The following is a 26,825-nucleotide window of genomic DNA, read 5'->3' as shown; positions in this document are numbered from 1 at the left end:
CATTGACTTTGAATAACATAAGAGCAGATACAATTTAATTTGAACAAAAAGGGCACATAAAGACTGAATACAATGAATAACGAGTTTTAGGTACATTTCTTAATTGTCATTTCAGTAACACTTTTGTCAAAGCTATTTTAACTTGCATGGACCTACATTGTGAAAGAAAGGAGTAGAGACTAAAATTATGCTTTGTGTGAAAGTCAGCAGAATTAAAGAGATCTGTGAGATACTGCTCTTGGGAGTCTGGGATACGAGCTGTCAGTTGTAGAATTTATTAAATCTGACTTGAGTATAATTTCAAGGAGGCTTTGCATTATCCCAATACTCAGGTGACTATGACTAGAACATCAATGGAATTCCAATTCTTTATTAGGTTGTGTCAAGTTTACTAGATGGGAAAAAATGTACACCACATTTGGACAAATATCACAAAATCTAAAAACCAAAGGAATTAACATAAATTTTCTCAATGATATATAAAAGGAGCATTTTAGTAAATAAGTACAGAGATAAAAATAATTAACAAAAGATGGTTGTGCAATATATATGGAGACTTTCTGATTAATCAGCTTTCATAGGTTGCCCAAAATACGTATAACTCACAGTTTGTCACTTTATTTAGACCTCCATTGTTCAACTGCATCATGCAAGGAGAACTTTGCCTAAATGGAGAAAATGGCCTAGATAAAGGAACTGGTACAATGTAATAATAATACCTATACTCCATTGCGGGAAATGATCACTGTGGAAGTTCGGCACTGCTGGTGGAGTTAATAAATCCAGGTTCACACAAATAGGTTTCCGTTTTTTTATTTTGTCAATGCTTTTTGAAGTTCATACAAAAAAACATTGCCATCAACATGATGCAAACACAATTAAAACCCTAAGATTTAAAATATTGACTCCAAATGGACATATGATATGTCAAAGTTCATCCTCATGTCAGAAAATAAATATATATATATTTTTATTATTTTCTTGTTCAATCACAAATTTCTAAAACATGGTTATGGTGAACATGAAGTTAAATACATGATTCATTGATGAAAGAACATGTATATCTCCATAAAGATTAAAAATGCAGTTATTTTGGTCCATTGTTTTAAAGTGCACCTATCAAATAAAATTGTCTAGGTGGGATTGAACTCAGGATGTGATGTGGTAAGACGGCGCTGAGGGTTCAGTCACCACAGAGGTACTGCACCTCATCCAGAGTTGTGGAATCCCGCACCCAGGTAAGGAGGGGGCAACACACAGAACTCACACACTTGCATCCAACACCAGACCTTTCAGAGCTTGGGAGGAGCTAGGTAGACGGTGTGAGTGGAGAAAGCAGCAGGGAGCAGCTGAAGGAAGTGACAGTTGGAGGGAAAGTGAGCAGTTGGTGCTGGGGACTTGAGCCATGAGGAGCTCAGCCCTGGACCAGCAGACAGTGGAAAGAGAGCAAGGCAAGACAGAAGAACAGAAAGATAAGTTTCAGTAGAAGAGAGAAAGAAGGGGTCCTAGGGGCACGGGCAGTGAGGAATCCACCCATGGGGCCCGTATCCACGCCGACCGTAGTCGGGTGGAGGGACCAGGTTGCAGTTAGGGGACTGGCCCCTGTCTAGTGGAGAAACTGTGGACTCAGCTAGCTAACCAGAGGCTGCAGTATTTGTACGTGCTACAGCCACATCAAACGCATTTGCTGAAAAGGCAGCCAGATAGGATCCAGGGGACCTAAAGCACGTTGCCCAACACTGGTGGGGGTAGTCTGCCCTGGAAGCCACAAAGTTAAAGCTGCCCTAATCCCGATGAGCCAGTGAAAGGGTGAGACTGAAATTTGTACCATCTTGTATATTTGATGCATCTGTTATATATGTTATCACCTGTTGGTGGTGTAATAAAGTTTTGCCACATTGTTTTACCTTCTCTCCCTGTGCTGTCTGAGTAGTATTCTGCTCATGGGAAAGGAGAGCTGGTGTTCCGTGGGATGAGCCCTGGTTCATGCTATCTATTTTAAGACAGCCATGACAGAGGACGAGAGCGCACACTGATCATCGTGTTCCCGCACCTTGCACTTATACTTTATTGCTAGGCCATACTTAATGTAGCTGACCAGTACATAATAAAATTATCTTGCACTGTTTTACTGATGTATTTATTCACTTTTTTACTTATGTACAGTGGGTACGGAAAGTATTCAGACCCCATTAAATTTTTCTCTATTTGTTTCATTGCAGCCATTTGGTAAATTGAAAAAAGTTCATTTTTTTCTCATTAATGTACACGCTGCACCCCATCTTGACTGAAGAAAAAACAGAAATGTAGACATTTTTGCAAATTTATTAAAAAAGAAAAACTGAAATATCATATGGTCAAAAGTATTCAGACCCTTTTCTCAGACACTCATATTTAAGTCACATGCTGTCCATTTCCTTGTGATCCTCCTTGAGATGGTTCTACTCCTTCATTGGAGTACAACTGTGTTAAATTAAACTGATAGGACTTAGTTTGTAAAGGCACAAACCTGTCTATATAAGACCTTTCAGCTCACAGTGCATGTCAGATCAAATGAGAATCATGGGGTCAAAGAAAATGGCCAAGGAGCTCAGAGACAGAAATGTGGCAAGGCAAAGATCTGGCCAAGTTTACAAAAGAATTTCTGCTGTACTCAATGTTCCTAAGAGCACAGTGGCCTCCATAATCCTAAAATGGAAGAAGTTTGGGACCACTAGAAGTTTTCCTAGACCTGGCTGTCCTGCCAAACTGAGCAATCGTAGGAGAAGAGCCTTGGTGAGAGAGGTAAAGAAGAACACCAAGATCACTGTGCCTGAGCTCCACAGATGCAGTAGCGAGGTTGAAGAAAGTTCCACAAAGTTAACTATGACTGCAGCCCTCCATCAGTCGGGCTTTTATGGTAGGGTGGCCCAATGGAAGCCTATACTCAGTGCAAGACATATGAAAGCCTGCATAGAGTTTGATAAAAAACACATGAAGGACTCCCCGACTATGAGAAATATTCTCTGGTCTGATGAGATAACAATAGAAATTTTTGGCTATAATTGTAAGCGGTATTTGTGGAGAAAACCAGGCACTGCTCATCACCTGCCCAAAACAATCCCAACAGTGAAACATTATGCTGGCAGCATCATGCTATGGGGGTGCTTTTCAGCTGAAGGGACAGGGCGACTGGTTGCAATTGAAGGAAACATGAATGAGGCCAAGTACAGAGATATCCTGGATGAAAACCTCTTTTAGAGTGCTCTGGACCTCAGACTTGGCCGACGGTTCACCTTCCAACAAGACAATGACCCTAAGCACACAGCTAAAATAACAAAGGAGTGGCTTCAGAACAAGTTTGCGACCATTCTTGACTGGCAAAGCCAGAGCCCTGACCTAAACCCAATTGAGCATTGCTGGAGAGACCTGAAAATGGCTGTCCACCAATGTTCTCCATTCAACCTGACAGAACTGGAGAGGATCTGCAAGGAAGAATGGCAGAGGATTCCCAAATCCATGTTTGAAAAACATGCTGCATCATTCCCAAGACTCATGGATGTACTAGCTCAAAAGGGAGCTTCTACTCAATACTGAGCAAAGGGTCTGAATGCTTATGACTAGTGTTGTTCGATACCGAAAAATATCGTATTGGATGGTATCGCCCGATACGAAAAAAATATCGGGTATCGCCGATTCTGATACCGGAAGTCCCATTCAAGTCAATGGGACTTACGGTATCGGAATTTAAAAAAGCCCTTTCTTTCCTTGTTGGCGAATTCTACGTAATTGAAAACAAATAAGAGTCATGTAGAATGTATTGTGGGAGGTGGAGGAGACATTAAAGGCATAGTGGTTTATTCAAATCACATGGCATAGCATTAATTCCAATTTTTTTTTCAAGACGTTCGGAGTTAAAAAGATATTGACTATGTTAACTTTTTAATATTTTGTCAGATATGTATGTTTCACAACTTTCATGCTCTTCACCTTCTTTTGTACTTCTCCCACACTTTCTCCTTCATGATCCGCAGCAGTAGCATTTTTTTCATCAACTTTTTCTTCACCTTATTCATCTTCTTCACCTTTTTCCCATTAATTTTTTTTTCCATTCTTCATATTCTTCTTAGGCTAGTTTCACACTAGCGTTTTTGAGCGCAGCGACGGCCTGCGCACGGCCACCGCTAAGCCCCGCCCCCTGCCGCGCCTCCGCCGGTAGCTCCGCCTACCGGCGCATGACGCTGCATGCGTCCTGCGTCCCCTATCTTTATCACTGGGGGCGCAGGCCGTGCGCAGTATGCGTTTGGCGGCGCATACGTCCTTTTGACGGTGCGCCGACCTGCACCAAACACAACCTGCTGCAATTTGGTTGTGCCGGCGCACCATCAAAAAGGCGCATGCGCCGCCAAACGCATACTGCGCATGGCCTACGCCCCCAGTGATAAAGATAGGGGATGCAGGGCGCATGCAGCGTCATGCGCCGATAGGCGGAGCTACCGGCGGAGGCGCGGCAGGGGGCGGGGCTTAGCGTTGGCCGTGCGCAGACCGTCGCTGCGCTCAAAAACGCTAGTGTGAAACTAGCCTTATTCAGCTATTATTAATTTTCATATGCTATTTCTTCATCTTCTTCCTATTCTTCTTTTTCTTCATTTTCTTATGGTGACAGGCATTCCTGTAGTACTTATCTATAAAAGTTATAAGATTACACCTTACGTTCTGCCTGTCACAAAAGATTTACAACAGGATTTGTCCGCGTTCAGTTTGGCCTGCAGCAGCATGCATTTTCCAGGGGCACCACGAGGAGGAACGGACTCACCCCCATTTACTGCTTAGTCTTCTTCTGCTTATAATTTTGATTTCTTCTATGCTGATTTTTAGTCTTATGCTTAATGTTCTTCTGCTTTCTGTTCTTCTGCTTTTGCTTCTTCTGCTTCTTGTTCTTCTGTCTTTTGCTCTGTATCTTGGTGGTTGTCTTCATGTTCTTTGTCCTCTTGGTCTTATTATTTAGGGTCATATTTCTGGTCTTCTTTGGTGTGGTCTTCAGGGTCGTCGTCATCAGGGTCATTGTCATGGAGATCAATAAGGATTACCAAAGACAATTTCAAAAAGCTTGATCTTGGAAATGTAGCAAAAGGTACAAGAAGACTGATAAACTGGCGAGAACCAGCTGACAGTACTGGAACCCGTAGTGGCAGCAGAAGGAACTATAGCCAATGGCACTACTGAGGAACAGCTGATGGTGCTGGACCCCGGTTACTATGCAGGAGGTACCTGTGCTAGAAACCACTACCAAGGACCAGCTGACGTTGCTGGACCTCGGATACCAAGATGGAGGCACCTAGGCCAAAGGCTCTGGCGAGAACCAGCAGACAGTGCTGGAACCCGGATGGGTAGCAGAAGGAACAAGAGCCAATGGCACTACCGAGGACCAACTGACGGTGATGGACCACGGTTACTAAGCAGAAGGTACCTGTGCTAAAAAGCACTACCAAGGACCAGCTGACAGTGCTGGACCTCGGATACCGAGATGGAGGCACCTAGGCCAAAGGCTCTGGCGAGAACCAGCTGACAGTGCTGGCACCCGGATGGGTAGCAGAAGGAACAAGAGCCAATGGCACTACCGAGGACCAACTGACGGTGCTGGACCACGGTTACTAAGCAGAAGGTACCTGTGCTAAAAAGCACTACCAAGGACCAGCTGACGGTGCTGGACCTCGGATACCGAGATGGAGGCACCTAGGCCAAAGGCTGTGGCGAGAACCAGCTGACAGTGCTGGAACCCGGGTGGGTAGCAGAAGGTACCCATCCAAAGCAAAGCAGCCAGGCCGCAAGCCGGCCGCAGTTACCGAAACCCACAGTCCTACAGGGGTCCATGTCCCATTGGCACTACGGATCCAGCCTTCAGTGCCAGTTCCCGCAGCCCACATAGGAGTCACCTAAACTGCAGGCACCGTAGAGTCGGCTAACCAGGCCGCAAGATGACAGGACAATGGATTGGTGGCATAGTGACCTTGACACTACCCGGAAACAGCTGGCGTGCTGGAACCAGGCTGGGCAACAGGGAGTACCCATGCCAAAGACACTGCCGAGAACCAGCTGACGGTGCTGGAACCCAAATGGGTAGCAAAAGCTACAAGAGCCAATGGCACTACCGAGGAACAGCTGACGTTGCTGGACCACGGTTACTAGGCAGGAGGTACCTGTGCTAGAAAGCACTACCAAGGACCAGCTGATGGTGCTGGACCTTCGGATACCGAGATGGAGGCACCTAGGCCAAAGGCTCTGGCGAGAACCAGCTGACAGTGCTGGAACCCGGGTGGGTAGCAGAAGGTACCCATCCAAAGCAAAGTAGCCAGGCCGCAAGCCGGCCGCAGTTACCGAAACCCATAGTCCTACAGGGGGTCCATGTCCCATTGGCACTATGGATCCAGCCTTCAGTGCCAGTTCCCGCAGCCCACATAAGAGTCACCTAAACTGCAGGCACCCTAGAGTCAGCTAACCCGGCCACAAGACGACAGGACAACGGATTGTTGGCATAGTGACCTTGACACTACCCGGAAACAGCTGGCGTGCTGGAACCAGGCTGGGCAACAGGGAGTACCCGTGCCAAAGACACTGCCGAGAACCAGCTGATGGTGCTGGAACCCAGATGGGTAGCAAAAGGTACAAGAGCCAATGGCACTACCGAGGAACAGCTGACGTTGCAGGACCACGGTTATTAGGCAGGAGGTACCTGTGCTAGAAAGCACTACCAAGGACCAGCTGACGGTGCTGGAGCTTCGGATACCGAGATGGAGGCACCTAGGCCAAAGGCTCTGGCAAGAACCAGCTGACAGTGCTGGCACCCGGATGGGTAGCAGAAGGAACAAGAGCCAATGGCACTACCGAGGACCAACTGACGGTGCTGGACCACGGTTACTAAGCAGAAGGTACCTGTGCTAAAAAGCACTACCAAGGACCAGCTGACGGTGCTGGACCTCGGATACCGAGATGGAGGCACCTAGGCCAAAGGCTCTGGCGAGAACCAGCTGACAGTGCTGGAACCCGGGTGGGTAGCAGAAGGTACCCATCCAAAGCAAACTAGCCAGGCCGCAAGTCGGCCGCAGTTACTGAAACCCACAGTCCTACAGGGGGTCCATGTCCCATTGACACTACGGATCCAGCCTTCAGTGCCAGTTCCCGCAGCCCACATAGGAGTCACCTAAACTGCAGGCACCCTAGAGTCGGCTAACCCGGCCGCAAGACGACTGGACACCAGATTGTTGGCATACTGACCTTGACACTACCCGGAAACAGCTGGCGTGCTGGAACCAGGCTGGGCAACAGGGAGTACCCGTGCCAAAGACACTGCCGAGCACCAACTGGCATTGTTGGAACCCAGGGACAATCATGGTGAAGGCCGAGGCCTACTTGGTGGCAGTTTTAGATTGTTTATAGGCTACAACAGACTGTCAACGTGCTCCAATTAGGCATCTGTCTCCACTCTGTTTCTAGGATTTCACGTGACCACCAACACCACCAGTTTATGCGTACAGTAGCCGTCTGCCCAATCCACACGTGTTCCTGTGTTACTGGGGTTCAGTAATGTCAGCAGATCCCCTGATGTGTGTCTGCCACTGTCTCCTGCTCTGTCCACATTCCCACCGCTTGCAGTGGGAAGGTGGACAGTGCAGGAGACAGTGCTGGACACACATTGGGGGATCTGCTCATGTAACAGAACACCAGGAGCACAGGAACAAGTGTGGAATGCATGGACGGCAACTGTGAGCAGGAACTGGCGGTGCTGGAGGTCAGGGGAAATACTAGAGACAGAGTGGAGACAGAGGCCAAATCAGAGAATGTTTAAATCTGAAGTAGTTACAATTTGGAGGCAGCAGCAGTTTTCCCTCCACACAGCAGGGGATCAGCTGACGTTACCGAACCCCACTTACACATGAGCGAGTGTTTTGTCTGTGCAGACAGCACTTCTGAGCACCAACTGGCGGTGTCGGAGCCCAGGGAAAATCAGGTAGTAGGCCGAGGCCTACTTGGAGCCAGGTGTAAATCTGAGGTTGTTTGACTGTGGAGGGAGCAGGACACTTTGCCATACACACAGCAGGGGATCAGCTGACGTTACCGAACCCCACATACACATGAGCAAGTGTTTTGTCTGTGCGGACAGCACTTCTGAGCACCAACTGGCGGTGTCGGAGCCCAGGGAAAATCAGGTAGTAGGCCGAGGCCTACTTGGAGCAAGGTGTAAATCTGAGGTTGTTTGACTGTGGAGGGAGCAGGACACTTTGCCATACACACAGCAGGGGATCAGCTGACGTTACCGAACCCCACTTACACATGAGCGAGTGTTTTGTCTGTGCAGACAGCACTTCTGAGCAACAACTGGCGGTGTCGGAGCCCAGGGTAAATCAGGTAGTAGGCCGAGGCCTACTTGGAGCCAGGTGTAAATCTGAGGTTGTTTGACTGTGGAGGGAGCAGGACACTTTGCCATACACACAGCAGGGGATCAGCTGACGTTACCGAACCCCACTTACACATGAGCGAGTGTTTAGTCTGTGCGGACAGCACTTCTGAGCACCAACTGGCGGTGTCGGAGCCCAGGGAAAATCAGGTAGTAGGCTGAGGCCTACTTGGTGGCAGTTTTCGATTTTTTCTAGAATACTACTAACTGTCAACGTACTCCAATTAGGCCTCTGTCTTCACTCTGTTTCGAGTATTTCCTCTGGCTTCCAACCACGCCAGTTGCTGCTCTGAAATGCCGTCTGCACAACCCACACTTGTTCCTGTGTTACTGGGGTTCTGTAACAGCAGCTTCTCCCTAGAGGTGAGTCAGGCAATGTCTCCTGCTCTAACCACTTTTCCACTACAAGTCGTGGGAATGTTGACAAAGCAGGAGACATTGCCGGACTCACCTCTGGAGATGAGCAGATGTTGCAGGACCCAGGTAACACAGGAACAAGTGTGGATTGTGCAGACGGCACTTGAGAGCAGAAACAGGCGGTGTGGTAGGCCGGAGGAAATACTCAAAACAGAGTGGAGACAGAGGGCAAATCAGAGAACATATTAAATCAGAGGTAGTCAGAAGTTGTAGGCAGCAGGAGAGTTTGCCGTACACACAGCAGGGGATCAGCTGACGTTACCGAACCCCACTTACACATGAGCGAGTGTTTTGTCTGTGGGGACAGCACTTCTGAGCAACAACTGGCGGTGTCGGAGCCCAGGGAAAATCAGGTAGTAGGCCGAGGCCTACTTGGAGCCAGGTGTAAATCTGAGGTTGTTTGACTGTGGAGGGAGCAGGACACTTTGCCATACACACAGCAGGGGATCAGCTGACGTTACCGAACCCCACTTACACATGAGCGAGTGTTTTGTCTGTGTGGACAGCACTTCTGAGCAACAACGGGCGTTGCTGTAGCCCAGGAAATAAAGTTCAGGTCATAGAAACATGAACACAACAGGAGACCTGGATCCTGTTGCCAGCCAATTATTTATTCTGGAAGAGGACTGGCAAATTCGGGTGAGATCCAGGCCTTGTTCATTTTCAGAAAAGTAAGCCGGTCAACATTATCGGCGGATAGTCGCGTGCGACGGTCTGTTACCACACCACCTGTAGCACTAAAGACACGTTCCGATAATACACTGGCAGCAGGGCAATCCAGCACCTCCAATGCATACTGGCTAAGCTCTGTCCATGTATCCAGCTTAGAGACCCAATACTTGAATGGGGAAGAGCCGTCTGGGAGTACACTAACAGGGAAAGACAAGTAGTCTGTCACCATCTGACGGAAACGTTGCCTCCTGCTGACTGGAGCCGTCTTTGATGGTGTAGCCGTTTGTGGCGGTCCCACAAAACTTTTCCACATTTGGGCCATACTGGCCTTGCCTTGTCCTGCGGCACTGCCTCTGCTACCTCTTTGTGCAGAGCTTCCTCCACTGCCTCTACCCACATGGCTGCTTTGAAAAGCACTACCAGCAACACTTGCGGGGGGAATGGAGAACATGATGGCCTGCACAAGTGTTTCTTGGTACTCCCGCATTTTTCGCTCCCGGTTCAACTGTGGTATGATGCTTAGTAAGTTGTCCCGGTAGCGAGGATCTAGGAGGGTGTACATCCAATAATCAGCCGTGTGGAGAATGTTGGCGATGCGGTGGTCATTTAACAAGCACTGCAGCATGAAATCAACCATGTGCTGCAGACTGCCAACTGGACCAGAAGCGCTGTCCCCAGCTTGAGGCAGCATCTCAGCCTGCTCAGCATCACCCCACCCTCGCTGTACACACTGACTACTAGAGCCTTGTGTACCTCCCTCCTCTGGAGAGATGTGTTCCTCCTCCTCCATTGACTCCTCGTCATCCTCCTCACTAAGTGCCCCCTGCCTGGGCCTTTGTGTGGAAGCATGTTGCGCAGACTTGCCAGAAGCAGATGGCATTTCTGACTCCTCATCCTCGACCTCTTCAAAAACCTTCTCACTTAGTGCTTGTAAGGTTTTTTGAAGCAGACAGATAAGGGGGACAGTCATGCTGACTAGTGCATCATCTGCACTGGCCATACGCGTGGAGTCATCGAAGGCACGCAAAACTTGGAAGATGTCACTCATAGTGGCCCACTCAGTGGTGGTGAAGTGTGTCCGGCGCACAGTGCGACTTGTTTGCGCCTGATGCAGCTGGTACTCCATTACTGCTGCCTGCTGCTCACACAACCGCTCCAACATATTTAACGTTGAATTCCACCTGGTGAGGAGGTCACATATGATGCAATGTTCTGGCAGGCGGAATCGGCAATGCAGAGATGCAATGCGCGATCTTGCCATGCTGGAACGACGCAAGTGAGCACACTCTAGGCGAACCTTGTGCAGCAGTGCATCAAGATCCAGATAGTCCCTCAGAAAGCTCTAAACGACCAAATTGAGCACGCGTGCCAGACATGGTATGTGAGTAAGGTTGCCTAGGCCCAGAGCTGCCACTAGATTTCGGCCATTGTCACTCACTACCAAACCTGGCTGGAGATTCGCTGGCACAAACCACACATCGCTCTCCTGCTTGATGGCATTCCAGAGCTCCTGTGCTGTGTGGCTCCGATTCCCCAAAGAAATTAATTTAAGGACGGCCTGTTGACGTTTGGCCACACCTGTGCTCATATCTGGCCTAACAGGCTCATGCAGTGCTGATTCCGAGGAACTAGAGTAGGAGGAGGACTCAATATGTACAGACTGCATTCCTGCAATCCTTGGAGTTGGCAGAATACGTACAGAGCCACTCTCCAGATCTGTACCCGGTTCCACAACATTGACCCAATGGGCAGTGAGGGAAAGGTATCGTCCCTGTCCATGGCTACTGGTCCAAGCATCGGTGGTCAGGTGGACCTTGCTACTGACGGCGTTTAGTAGCGCATTTTTAATTTTTACCTCCACATGCTTTTGCAGGGCAGGGACGGCTTGCCTGCTGAAATAAAAGCGGCTGGACACATTGTATTGTGGAACTGCCAATGACATCAAGTTCCGGAAGGTGTCAGTCTCCACCAGCCTGAATGACAGCATCTCAAGGGCCAGTAGTTTGGCAATGCCGGCATTCAGAGCCAGTGCTCGGGGATGGTTTGCCAAGCATGGCTGCTTTTTCTCCCATGCCTGTGCTACCGATTGCTGGTGAGTGGCCTGGGAGTGTGCTGATGACTGAGAACGTGGTTCAGTGGGTGGAATTTCACTGGGTCTCTGGACAACAGTGTCAGTGGTTCTTCCATGGTGTTCCAGTGAGGAAGCCGAACCAGCTGTGTGTGAGCTGGAGGAAGAGGCCCCAACACGAGCTGAAGAGGTGGTAGGTGCTGCTGAAGGTTGGTCTACATCTTCAGTGTGTCTGTGTAACTCCACCTCGTGCTTGGTACGCACATGTTTCCATATATTTGTGGTATTGAGGTTGCTCACATTTTTCCCTCGTTTAACTTTCTGATGACACAGCTTGCATTTGACAAAGCAAATGTCATCTGCAACTGTGTAAAAAAAAAAGACCACGCACTGCAAGTCCTGGGAGCGCCCGTTTTCTGTTTTGGAAGAGGATTGCTCCTCACGGGTGCCAAAGTGGAGGCTACAGGCAACCAAGTCTGCCCCCGTCCTCTCCCTCCTCTTTTGGCCGTTCTGGGAATCTCTTCCTCAGAGCTGCTCCCACCACCTTCCTGTGGCTGACGCCATGATGGGTCAAGGACCTCATCATCTCCACTCCCCTCTTCAAGCATCGGCTGGTCCTGGGTTGTCTCGCCAGCATCGTACGCACCAGAAATTGGCAACTGAGTCTCATCATCATCAGATGAGCACTGAGGTGTGCTGACAATAGGCACTGGCCCACCCGCCTCTTCAGATTCAGAGGGACAAAGCAGTTGCGCATCACTGCATACTCCCTCTTCTTCACGCTCTAGAATGCTGCTTGGCTGGCCAGCTCTTTCCAAGCCAACAGATTCTGAGAACAGAAGTAAAGATTGAGATGGCTCCTGTCCAGGGCTCTCAGACTGCCTGGGCAATTTGGCAGGTGGTGAAGAGACAGATGGTTGCTCTTCAGTGCTCTGGCCCTGGGAGGATGCGGAAGTCATTGAAGTGGATGCGTTAGCTGCCATCCATCCGACAACGGCTTCAATTTGTTCGTCACTCAGCAGTGGGGTACGGCGAGGTCCTACAAAGCTGCGCATGAAGGACTGTTGCCTGATAAAAGGGGGGGATGCCGGGTCACTGGTGGCCGCAGCAGACACCGAATCCCCACGTCCTCTTCCTACTGAATCTCCCCGTCCTCTCCCTGCTGAAACTCGACGGCCACGACCACGTGCCTTACTCCCTGCCTTCTTCATCTTGGTAGACTGATAAAGATAGGCAGAAAAGTAAAAAAGGGGTGGCTTAGTGTTCTTATTGCTGAACACCTGCTAACCAGTATAAGAAACACTAGTTTGGCTAAGAGTGTGTGTACTACACTTTAATATGATCTAATGTGGCCTACACAACTGTAAAGTGGAGTGTTTGGTGAACTTTATTTCCTTTTTTTTTGGGGGGGGGGAAAAAGAAAAGGATGTGACCAAAGTTTGAAAGCTATAGTATCACAAACTTTTTGGAGCGATTACAATGCAGGAAGCTAACCTACAATGCAATTGATGAGGCTCCAAAAAATAGGGTGATACTAGTCTGGCTGGCCCTGAAGGGCACAAGCCAGCAAATAGGCTCCTCTATCTAATCCTATATAGTGTTTGCAACCATCCAATGACAATGGATGCGGATGGAAGCACGCTAATATAGGAGCAAAAATCTGGATAAATTTGCTGCAAAAAAAGGACTATTTATGAGGCAGTGACGCACGCTGAGTGGACTACAGCTAGCGGTGGCTGTAGAACACACAGCAACGTGAGCTGCACTCACACACAGAGAGACCTATCAGACAGCCAAAAACAGTGCAGAGAAATGGGCTATAGCACTGAAAGGCTGCTGAAAGGCTCCGCTGTCCACTCCTTTAGTGTTTGCAACCAACGTATATGGATACGTATGGAAGCACACTATACAGGAGAAAAAAAAGGAGCAATAAAAGAAAAATGTGTATGAGGCAGAGACACACACTGGGCGGCCTACAAGCAGACGTGCCTGCAGGACACACTACACAGCGTGGGTCTGCCCTCACACAGCCCTTGCAGACAGCTATTAAAACAGCGCTGCTGGGCTACAAAAATGCTACAGTGGTGGATTATGTAGCCTGGGTAGAGCAATAGATATGTTTGATGATCGCTATTTCTAACTGTCCCTCACAGTCTTCAACAGCAGCCTGTCCCTAACTGAATTCACAGCAGAGTGAACCCGAAATGGCGGCTGCTGTGGTTTTTATAGTGCATCATGACATCATTTCAGCAGCCAATCACAGGCATGCCAGTAGTTAACATGCCTACATGCCTAACAGGATGTGCCCACACTTCTGAGGATCCCCATTGGCTGAATCAAATCGAGCGGGCTCCTAGCATTATGGGAACTTCCGATTCCGGTATTCGATATGAAAAAAGTATCGGAACTAAGTATCGGAATTCCGATACAGCTAATATCTGCCGATACCCGATACTTGCGGTATCGGAATGCTCAACACTACTTATGACTAGAGATGAGCGACTTTGCCTTTTTTGGGTCAAGTCGGGTTTCATGAAACCCGACTTTCGCAAAAGTCGGGTCTAATGAAATCGGACGATTATCATGAAAAGTTGAAGGCCAACTGAAACACGAAACCCAATGCAAGTCAATGGGGAACCAAGGTCGGCAGGGAGTGGAGGACAGGAAACACACCTACAGTGCCCATTTTAATGCCAAAAACATCAATTCTTATTACTTAAGCTTGTCAACCATAATTTACTTTATAATAATAGTTAGGCATTGAAAACTGGGGGTTATTTGGCTAAAGTTGTGGGGGGGGTAGGGCTGGCTCCAGATTTTCGTGGGCCCTGGGCCAAAGAGTATCACTGGGCACCTTTAACACATGCCACAATTCATGATCCTCTGATACAGCAGAGAAATAACGGTATAGTACAATGAAAAATACTTCACTTTTTACATCTCATGACTGATATCCATTTTAAATTATCCAATAGCTCCAAAAACGAACAGTATATTACTCCATACAGTATTATGGCCACTGAATAGTGCGCCATACAGAGTAATGTGGCCCATATAATTCTCCATACAGAATCATTGGTCCCATATAATGTTTGAAACAATATATGATGAGCTCCTCATAATGCTACAGTATATGTTGGTCCCCCTGGATGAAGCTCCACTGTGTTATGGGCCCAAATAATGCTCCATATATAATGGGCCCCATTTCTAATGCTCCAGTGTATAATGGGCCCTGTAAGTGCTGCTCCAGTGTCTGATGTCCACCTTTGGAATGCTCCAGTGTATGGTGGGCCTCATATATCATTCTCCAGAGTATAATGCTCACCAAAAATAGCTGTCCCAACATTGAAAACAATTAAATAAGTCTCCTCACTAGGGAATCCCTGTACTTGTCTGGACTCCTCGTCGTCCCCATCTTCCATCTCACTGCACTTGGACTGTTTAGGCAGAGGGCGTACAGACGTGATGTCATCGTGCGCTGTGACCAGAATGTCACTGTCAGGAACCACGGAAGCCGTCATGGTGGTGGAGAAGGGAGAGGTAAGTATTTCAACTTTGCAAGTGCTGTGATCCTGAGAAAGCAGGGGGGGCCCACTTGTTGGCGACGGCACTGACACAGGGCCCCTCATAGTACGGTGGTGTGTCTGACGGCGGGTGGGCCCTCTCACCGGCAGAGACACTTTTGTGTACTATGAGGGGCCCTGTGCCAGTGCCATCACCCATGAGTATGCCCCCCCACCTGCTCAAGGAACCTGCACTTTCATCTGCACTTTCCTCTTTGTCACCGTGTAAGGTGGTATAGTATGCGGGAAGGGCAACCTGAGTTTCATCAGGGTCAGATTCTGACAGTGTAGAGTGTGAGGGGAATGTCGTGGTTTGGGTCAATGTACCAGCAGAATCATCTAGCAGTGGCTGGGCCTCAGTGCACTTGTGGCCCCCCCAGGAGTACGGTCGCCACAGTGGCATTACCTTCCTCCTAGGGAGTGTGATGTCATGTTTGGGAGCAACGAAGTATCTCTCTAGCAGTTAAACCAACACACAACTCATTTCTCACTCCAGGCCAGCAGGGAGACCTCTGAACCTGACTGCTGAGGAGCTGCTCTCTGTGGTCGGGAGGAGGTAAGTTAGGGCGGTCTGTGAAGGGAAGGGGAAGTGTGTGGATGTGAGAAGGGGAGCTGGAGGTTGAGCAGAGTTAAGGCTCACTCCTAGCTATAGCGCATGGTCAGGATTCCGGTCTCCGAGTTTGTAGGGACATTGACGGTCCTGCAGCAGAAACCGGAGGAAGTAGCAGCTGTAAATGCTCTGTTCCCAACTAAGGCTCGGAGGCCCCAGCAGCGACATGTGTGAGCCAGAAGGAAAAGGCTATGGCTGCCTGCCATACGAGAAAGTTCCAAAAGAGAGTCAACAGGGGGAACTTCAGTGAACTCAGTACTGCGAGTACCTCAGATAAGCGCTAGAACGGAGGCCACACTACCTATCTGCAGAGAGAGAATTGCAAATTTGCTTTCAGGCTGACCAACTCCTTCTCCATCTGTACTCTGGGTCCTGGACGGCACTTACCAAGTACAGGTAAAGGAACTGCACAACTGTGTCTGTCATCTTTCTCCTGTGGCTGGCGCACGGCTCTGCTACATCCTGCACTGCACACCATCTACCAACTCTTTCATCTGCCCTGCGACTGCGGCCCTATCTGTGCAGGCCTTCTACATCTTAGCTGCACCACAACATCTGTCCCAGAGAAGCGACACTGCAGCGCGAGTCAATGTGATCAGAAACCAGAGGTGGCGTCACATATCATTCACCTATAAACGTTATTCACCCCTTTGCATGGACGCCCAGATCCACGGAAAGGGTCATCACCACCAACGTGACACATCCCTCTGAGACACCGGCCCGGTACCGATTAACCCCACTGCCCTGGCTGGCCGCCCACACTCCATGTCAGATTCATCTTGGACTGGGGAATTCACGATTTGACTTGATAACCCAGGCATGGTTTGATAGAAAGAACTACATGGACTAATGTGAAGTGTGGCCTGCTGGCGGCTTTGCTTGGTTCACTGGTGGGCTCCTCTGCTGAGTAGCAGACAGTGCTACAAGGCCAAAAAGTATTTTCTGGACAAGATGTGGTAAAAAATAATTAGAAACACACACGGTGTAGCTCCTTGACAGGTATATTACACTGCTTGCTACCACACACCGCTACTATGCCATGAAACAGTCTATTAACATTGAAAACCATTATTAATGTGGAAATGAAGTTACGCTTTTGATGAACGAACCGTTCTCGAACGGAACCTTGAACAGCCGAATTTTAAGCAAAGTGTTCGAGTTCGACGAACGGCTCGAACACCGCCCAAAACAGCTGGAATTTTAACTTGGCGAACAGGTCGACTCGAACACCGCTCATCTCTAATCAGGAGGCAGACTCAGAATACTTTCACACTTGCTTTGTTTTGCAGCGCGTTTTTCCTGCAAAAAAATGCATAGAAAAAATGCATACAAACGCATGCAAATTTTGCGTTTTTTTCAAGCATTTTTATGAGCATGCATGAAAAAAACGCAGCGTTTTTATGCGTTTGTATGCGTTTTTAGTGCGTTTTTACAGCGTTTGCGTTTTTTTCCAACATTAGTTGGCCCCTCACACTAACCCAAACCATGACTTTACTAACCCTAACCCTGACCCTAACCCTGACCCTAACCCTAACCCTTAACCATACCCTTAACCATACCCTAACCCTAACACTGACCCTAACCCTAACCCTTAACCAAACCATATTAACCCTAACCCTAACCCTTAACCAAACCCTACCCAAACCCTAACACTAACCCTAAACCCTAACTAACCCTAACCCTTAACCAAACCATACTAACCCTAACCCTAACCCTAAACCCCCTTAACTAACCCTCACTCTAACCCAAACCCCTAAATTCCATTGTCTAACTAATGGTCAACAAAAAAACGCATGCGCAAAAAAACGCATACATGAGCATGCCAATGCGCACATATGCGCACCCATAGACTTATAATGGGTGTCTTGCTGTAAAAAAACTCATTGCGTGCATGCGTTTTTTTGAGGCAAGTCAGACGCCCAAAAAATGCAACAGGATGCATTTTGTGCGCCCGAGCGCATGCCACAAAAAAACGCAGGCGCGGAAAAACGCATACAAACGCATGTGTATGCGCACATAAGCGCATCCCATGCAAAATATAGGAAAAAAACGCATGCGGTTTTTAGCGCTAAAATGCAGCACAAAAAAACGCAAGTGTGAAACCAGCCTCAGACGTTCTCAGGCCCAGTATGAATTTGACAAGATTGTAGAAAGTTGAGAAAGGGTACAGTATCAAAGGATAACAGGTATATATAGCATAGTTTAAACATTAAAAATCTGCATGTATATTTCCGGAGTCCGACAAAGACACTCACAGCCTCAGTAGGGATTAAACAAGAATTTAAAAAGTAGAAAAAGGGTTATGCATTTGAAGCGTACACCAGTATACACTGTTGGGGTATTTTTCAATCTTCATATATATTTCAGTCTCAGTAAGACAGTCCAGAATCTCCGCAAGAGGAAGCGAGATGGATACAAGTACAGACGGAAAGTCAACTGATTGCAGAAATTTTAGAATTACTAATCACGATAAAAACTCCCGGTAAAATTCTCAGAGGCGATGCTGACCCTCAATTACTTTGTCTATGGAGACAGCGAAAACAGTTCTTGTGAAGAAAGGTTTGCTGTATCGCAGTACCGTGGAACCCATCACCGTTACTCATCTCCATCAAATTGTGATCACAGGGAGAGATGTAGACATTGTCCTCACTGTCTATCATGATCTGTCAGGTAACTTTGGAGTACAAAAGACACAAGCCACAGGCCGTAGGCAATTCTATTGGATTGGCATGAGAGGACACATTTAAAAATGTGGGCAGGAATGTCACAAGTCTGTGAGTCGGAAAACCGTGAAAGCTGATGGTAAACCACCACTGCATCTCATTGTTTGTCGACGTCCATAACAAATGGAAGCCATTGATTATCTGAAGATAGAGCCCAGCAGGACAGGGCATAGCTACGTCTTAACCATCATCTATCATTTCACCAAATTTGTATTGGCAGTCCCAGTGAAGTATTTAACAGGCCAGACTGCATAGTGGTGGAGCAGGGAGAGGTAAGTATTGCAAGTGCTGGTGCCCTGAGGAAGCAGGGGGGGACCACTCATGGGCGGCGGTACTGGCACAGGGCCCCTCATAGTACGCCGGTGTGTCTGACGGCGGGTGTGCACCCCCACCATCAGAGACACTTGATTCTACTATGAGGAACCTTGTGCCAGTGCCGTTGCCAAAGAGTGTGCCCACCCACCTATCCAGGGCAATGGCACTCGCACGGGTGCGTGCGCCAGGTGGTGACCCCGGCCCTGTGGGGGGAGGCAGCCCAGTTAGGGAGGTGGAAAAAATGGCATATGTTGATGTTGGACATTCAGCAGCTGCAAATGGAGGAATTGGAGAAGTCCATGGAAGAGGAGGACAAAAGCAAGCCATTTTTCTGGCAACCTGCGTGTCAGCAGGGGAAGGTGGGACAAAATCCTTTGAAACCCATGCATGGTTCATTTTAATGAAGATTAGATCATCAACATTTTGGGTCGACAGACGGGTCCTTTTTTCTGTCAGAATGGATCCAGCAGCACTGAAGACTCGTTCAGATAACACACTAGCAGCAGGGCAAGCGAGCTCCTGTAAGGAATATTGTGCCAATTCAGGCCAGGTGTCAAGTTTACTGGCCCAATAGTCAAAGGGGAATGATAGGTGAGGGAGAACATCGATATGGGACGAGAAGTAGTTTGCTATCATAGTTGACAACTGCTGTCTCCTGTCACTTTAGATCGATGCAGTATTACCAGTCGTGTGAGCGGTACTTGAAAAATCATTCCACAACATGGTCATGAAACCCCTGTGTCCAACGCCACTTTGGCTGTGTGCATCATGAACACCTCTTCCATGTTGCCCCCTACGGCTCATTGGAAAAACATCACCGCCGCTGTGTGCTGGGAATGCCTCAAACAAACGGTTTACCAGAGTTGCTTGTTTGTTAGCCAATATTAGCTCTAGGTTCTCCTGTGGCATGATGTTTTGGAATTTGCCTTTATAGCATGGATCCAGGATGCTGGCCAACCAATAGTCGTCATCGTTCATCATTTTGGCATTGCGGGGGTCCCTTTTTAGGATCTGCAAGGCATAATCAGGCATGTGGGCCAATGTTCCAAGTGTCAATGATGCACTGCGAGTGCAAGGTGGAGGAGCACTTTCTGGCAAATCAACATCCCTCCAGTCATGCACAAACCCTGTACCTGACCTTGCCACGCCAACATTTTTTCTTGCCCCCTGAGAAGCATCCTCCTCCCCAAAATAATCATCCCCATTATCCTCCTCCTCCTCCTCTTCCTCTTCTTCCTCAACCACGTCCACGAGACTTCCCTGAGCAGACAATGGCTGACTGTCATCAAGGCTTCCCTCCTCCTCTTCCTCCTCGACTGCAGATACCTGCTCCTTAATGTGCATCAAAGTTTGCATGAGCAGACGCATAAGTCAGATGCTCATGCTTATGATGGCGTCGTCTGCGCTTACCAGCCGTGTGCATTCCTCAAAACACTGAAGGACATTACAGAGGTCTTTCAGCTTTGACCACTGCACACTAGTCAACTCCATGTCTGCCTGCAAACTGCCTGCTCGCGTATCCTCCCACAAATGAATTACAGCCTGCCTCTGTTTGCACAGCCTTTGAACCATGTGCAGGGTGGAGTTCCACCTTGTTGTAACGTCGATAATTAGGCGGTGCTTGGGAAGGTGGAGCAATCGCTGCAGCTTCTGCATACGACTGGAGTGTACGGTCGACCGGCGGATGCGTGAGCACAGTCTTCGCACCTTATGGAGCAGGGGTGTTAACTTCAGATAATTATTGAGGAAGCACTGTACCACCAGGCTCAAGGTGTGAGCCAGGCAAGGTATGTGTCCGAGTTTTGAAAGGGCTATGGCTGCCACAAAATTCCGGCCGTTATCATGGACTACCTTGCCTGCCTCAAGATGTAGACTGCCCAGCCATGACTGGTGTGTCTGTTGTCACCCAAACACATCATCTTCAACACAGCCTGCTGACGTTTACCACTAGCTGTTCCATAGTGGGACACCTCATGTGCAACACTGGCACATGCGGATGGTGTGCTCGTGAGACTGCACTCTGTGAACGAGCTTTCGCTTCTGGAGGAGGAGGAGGAGGGTCGAACGCCTACAGCCAACTGTTTCCTATACCATGGGCTAGGCAGCACTGTCCCACCGCCGCTGTCCCCTGTGGACCCTGCATCCACCACATTAACCCAGTGCGCAGTGATGGACACATAACGGCCCTGGCCATGCCTACTGGACCATGCATCTGCTGTGAGGTGCACCTTTCCACTCACTGATTGCTTGAGTGCATGGACAATGCGGTCTTTCACATGCACGTGGAGGGCTGGGATGGCTTTTCGCGAAAAGAAGTGCCGACTGGGTAGGTCATACCGTGGTACTGAGTAGGCCATGAGCTCGCGGAAAGCTTTGCTTTCAACCAATCGGTAGGGCATCATCTCTAACGTGATTAATTTGGCAATGTGGACGTTCAAAGCCAGTGTACGCGGATGAGAGGATGAGTACTTTCTTGTCCTACTCAGAGTCTCTGGTATGGTGAGCTGGACTTGAGAGCTGCATATGGTGGAACTAGCGGTGGGCATGGCGGACTGAGAGAGGGTTGGTGATGGTGATGGCGTTGGTGGTGTTGCTGATGGCCTAGATTCAGTCTTTCGTAGCAATAACATTGTGATTCCATGACTGCTTTGCCCTTGCGACAACACCTCGACATTTGCTGCTGGTGGTGTGCTAACCGGTGGGCTTACAATGGGGGAAGCGATGTTGCGTTGCTGTCTACCTTCATTCGGAGCAGGTGCACATGTGGTACGTGAGGTTTGGTAGTCCGTCCATGCTTGCAAGTGCATGGTGGTTAAATGTCTAAGCATGCAACTGTATTCAAATTTCTCAGATTTTTCCCTCGGCTAAAGGTCTTTGCGCACTTCTTACAGATAACTTTTGCCTGATCATTAGGATTTTGTTCAAAAAAGTGCCACACTGCACTCTTCCTACTGTGGAAGACATTTTGAGACCTTGCACGCTGTGCTAATTTGACCGTCTGGCCAAGCTGTCCTGCAACTCTTTTGGTTTTTGTAATACGTTTTTGGACTGCTTCGGTCATGCCAGATAACAGCTGTTGCGATGTCGTTGCCTGCTGCGGATCCTCCTCCTCCTCTTCTGAGCTATTGGAAGCGGCACCCTCTTCCCCCAATGGATGCCAATCTGGGTCAACAACTAGGTCATCCATCACCTCCTCTTCAATTTCATGTGCACCTTCCTCTGTGTCACCGTGAAAGGTGGTATAGTATGCAGGAAGGGGCACCTGAGTTTCATCAGGGTCTGATTCTGCCTCAGTACACTGCGAGGACAATGTAGTGCTCTGAGTGAATGTGCCAGCAGAAAAATCTAGCAGTGGCTGTGCATCAGTGCACTCCATGTCAGATTCATCTTGGACTGGGGAATTCACGATTTGACTTGATAACCCAGGCATGGTATGTGAAAAGAGCTCCATGGAGTAATTGGTAGTGTGGCCTGCCACATCCTTCACTTTTGGTAGGAGTGAAGGACACAATGAAAGGTGTTGTTCCTGACCAGGAGCCTCCACTGACGACTCAGTGCTTTTATTTTTTGAAACTTCAGAAGAGGACGCGAGAGAGCTGGAGGCTGTGTCAGCAATGTAAGCCAAAACTTGTTCCTGAAGCTCCGGTTTTAAAAGTGGTTTACCTATTCCCAGAAAAGAGAGCCTTCGAGGCCTTGTGGAGCCAGATGATGATGCAGGCTCAACACCTCCTGCCTTAGGTGCTATTGTCCTTTTGCCACTACCAACAGATGCAACACCACCACTACCATCGGGACCAGCTGGCAACCCCCGCCCACTTCCATGGCGTCTTCCACCATACTTGCTCATTTTTCTGAAAATGTACCCAAAATACCACCAGCTATATGGTACTGTAAAACAAGGTAGACGGTGTGTCTACGATTGGTGAGAATTTGAATCTCACTATAGATTTGAGGATGCTGAACTATTGTCTCAGGCCCAGGAGAGATTACACCTCAATGTAACAGGCTGAAATTGGATGGTGTATGACATGGTGAAGGGTGTATGTAGTATTGATGAGAATTTGAATCTCACTAGAGATTTGAAGATGCTGAACTATTGTCTCAGGCCCAGTAAAGATTACACCTCAATGTAACAGGCTGAAATTGGATGCTGTATGGCAAGGTGGAGGGTGTATGTAGTATTGGTGAGAATTTGAATCTCACTATAGAGTTGAGGACGCTGAATTATTGTCTCAGGCCCAGGAGAGATTACAACTCATGTAACAGGCTGAAATTGGATGGTGTATGACAAGGTGGAGGGTGTATATAGTATTGGTGAGAATTTGAATCTCACTAGAGATTTGAGGACGCTGAACTATTGTTTCAGGCCTAGTAGAGATTACACCTCAATGTAACGGTCTGAAATTGAATGGTGTATGACAAGGTACAAGGTGTATATAGTATTGGGGAGAATTTGAATCTCCCTAGAAATTTTAGGAGGCTGACAATGATGCTCTCAGTCCAAGTATGGCAGCAGGCAGCCTAATAAGCAGGACTGCTGCACACAAAAGGGTGGAAAAATAAACGCTTGGTAACTGTGCAGAAAAGAGGAAGAAAGGTATTTTTGCTTTTTAAAAAGCAGTTTGCACAGCAGTGTGAAAACAGCAATGCAGCTATCAGGGAGCCTTACAAGGCAGCCTAATAACCAACAGAGCTGATGCACAAAAATATAGCCTCCCCTGTCACTGCACACAAAGTAATGCTAATATTGGCATAAGTAAGATGGCGGTCGGCGTTCACACCCTTTTATAGCCCCTGTCACGCCACACAAAGCCAGTCAATCACTTGCATGCCCTTCTCAAAGATGGTGGTGACCGATGCCTATGTCATCGCGTTGCCCACAGTGTGCGTCCTCCATCATTGGCTGAAAAAGGGCGCTGGAAGCATCTTTTGAAACGCGACTTTGGTGCTCTGGTCGCCGACCTCGTGGCCGACCTCACGCTATGGTCGGGTTTCTTTTCATGAAACCCAACTTCAGCGAAAGTCGCCGACTTTTGAATATGACCGACCCGTTTCGCTCAACTCTACTTAAGACCATGTGATATTTCAGTTTTTCTTTTTTAATAAATTTGCAATAATTTCTACATTTCTGTTTTTTTTAGTCAAGATGGGGTGCAGAGTGTACATTAATGACAAAAAAATTAACTTTTTTGAATTTACCAAATGGCTGCAATGGAACAATGAGTGAAAAATTTAAAGAGTTCTGAGTACCCACTGTATTTCTCAATTAATTTCTTTATTCTGCTTATTTAGCAGCAAATTTTCAGCTTAACCACAATTGTTTTTGTCTATTATGATTATTGGCTAGTGATTATTCCTTACTCATTTTTGACATAAGCTGTTTTAATATATTTTTTATGCTAAGAAAAACAAATATTTTTATTTTTGTGTTCTGCACATTGTTTATTGGTTAAATTTTCTGTGTTTTTGTGAGCAGTGACACATCCCTTATATGTGATTAGAATTATATATATATATATATATATATGTATATATTTATATATATTTTATCAGCTTTAAAGTATATAGAAAAATATTAAATGTATGGCTCTTGATAGACATTTAGGTAAAATGAAAGCAAAAACTAAAAGATGGTGGGGTCTTAACCTCTTCACAACATATGACGTCATACGTCATATATCGTGTCCCTGCTTTTGATGCAGGCTTGCAAGCTGAGCCTGCATCTTTTCCTGCACATGATGGCTGATGTAATCATGTACATTGAACAGCCGCAGTGGTGTGGAGCTTCACCTGTGGCTATTAACCTGTTAAATCCCATCGTCATTCTCTGACAGTGCCATTGAACACATACTGACAGAGCGAACATCATTCCATGCTTCCATCTGCGAGCCCGTGATTGGATCATTGGACACTGATGGGTTGTCATGACAGCAGGAGGTCTGCTGAAGACCCCAGTACCTGTAATTATGATCCTCCAGTGAAAGCCAGTCTGTGATCGTAGGAGATTTTGATTTCTGCTATACATAGCAGTTTTGATGGACTGCTATGTATAGCACAAGTGATCAGATGATGGTAGCTTCAAGTCCCCTAAGGGTACTATTAAATCTAGTAGAAAGTGAAATAGAAGTTTTTAAAAATATGAAAAAAAATAGAAAAACACAAAAGCTCAAATCACCCCCCCTTAGCCCTACTAAACATAAAACAATTTAAAAATAACTAAAATATGCATATTTGGTATTGTTGCATTTGAAAAAATCCAATCTATCAAAGTATAAATGTAATTAATCCAATCGGTAAATGGGGTAATAAAAAAAAAAATAACAGCCAGAATTACTTTTTTGTGGCCTCTGCAACATTGCAATAAAGGGCAAACATAGATCAAAATATCATATCTACCCAAAAATGGTATCAGTGAAAACATTAGCTCAGGCTGCAAAAGCTAAGCCCTCAGAGAAGGGCCCCCATATGGCTATATTAGCGGAATAATGAAAAGTTATGGCTCTTGAAAGAAGAGTAGGAAAAACACAAAATGTAAAAAAGAAAAATGACCATGCCGTGAAGGGGTTAAAGTGGTTAAAGAGAAAAAATATAATGAAGAAATATAAAAAAGAGGAAAACATCAACTGCAAAATTCATGTATCAATTTTGTGAAGGATGTTGTCCAAGAACTTGTCAAATATATATATTATTGTAAGAATAGAATGAACTTCTTCACATCAATAAGACAAAAATTTGGAAGCTACATACTTAGAGATAAACATTTTTGCCCTAAAACAATTTACAGAAGTGAAGACAACACTGTATTCTATGATACGCTTGCTCACAAAATTAATGTCTTGCTGCTTCATCCTGATGATCACACTGATAAAATGCTTGGACAAAAAGGTTTCATTTGCAGTCTAAATGCTTATCTGATATTTATTTTAGCAAGGCTCACACACAACTTCGGGGTAAATCAATATCACATTTTCTTCTTCTTTAATATTATTTTAACATTATTGTAAAAATGTAATTTTGTGATTGAAAAGCGATGGAGACAATATATAAGAAGTATCTGGGTGTTTGTGGGTCACTTATAAATTTTTTTTTAGTATACGGTAGTATTTGTTGATACAGTGATACTGGAAGAAGGAATGGAGAATATATTTCAGAAACAACTTTGGTCATGGAAAGGCAATGAGCTTTATGGTTACCAAATTTCTCAAAAGGAAACATGTTTGGTGGTTACAGATAATCTTACAAGAGGCAGCAATTTGGAAACAGATAGATATTTGGAATTTTCAATAACTGTTGGCTTATACTTTCAACATCTGCTTAGTCTCCTTTGCAGCTCTTGCTTTCTTCTGGTAGTCTGTCACTCAAAAGGCAACACAGCAATCTTCTTAAATGATGTCTCACTCCCCCGTTAGTTATGTATCTTGAAAGTAATGCACAGTTGTAGCTCAGTTGGCAAGTTAACACACTCCTGCAGCCTACTCAGTTACTGTTGTTAGCTTAAAACTCTCCTTCAGTCAGTTATCAGAATGCATAGCCCTAGAGCCTTAGTTTAGCGTTCAATAAAATGCTTTGAAAAAGTAATCATACTCCATGAACTTTTCTATACTTTTTTGTGTTACACCCACAAACTTAAATGTATTTTCTTGGAATTTTATGTGATATACCAACACTAAGTAGCAAGCATTTGTGAAGTGTAAAATAAATGATGCATGGTTTTCTAAACATTTTAAAAATATGAATCTGAAAATTGTCATGTGCAGTTTTATTCAGCCCTCCTAAGTCAATACTATGTAGGATCATTTTTACCTGCAATTAGAGCTGCAAGTCTTTGGTGGTATGTCTCCACCACTATCTCTAGCTCAGTGAGATTTAATGGAGAGCATCTAGCAACAGCAATTTTCAAGTTTTGCCACAGATTATCAGTGGCATTTAGGCCTTCACTTTAATTGGGCAATTTAAAAACATGAGTATGCTTTGATTAAAGTTATAACATTGTGGTTCTGTCAGTATGTTTAGGGTCATTGTC

Source organism: Dendrobates tinctorius, unplaced genomic scaffold (genome assembly GCF_039654945.1).
Source record: "Dendrobates tinctorius isolate UK_male_01 unplaced genomic scaffold, ASM3965494v1 ptg000154l, whole genome shotgun sequence".
Taxonomy (NCBI): Eukaryota; Metazoa; Chordata; class Amphibia; order Anura; family Dendrobatidae; genus Dendrobates; species Dendrobates tinctorius.
The sequence above is the reverse complement of the archived record's forward strand: the minus strand, read 5'-3'. Positions refer to the sequence as shown.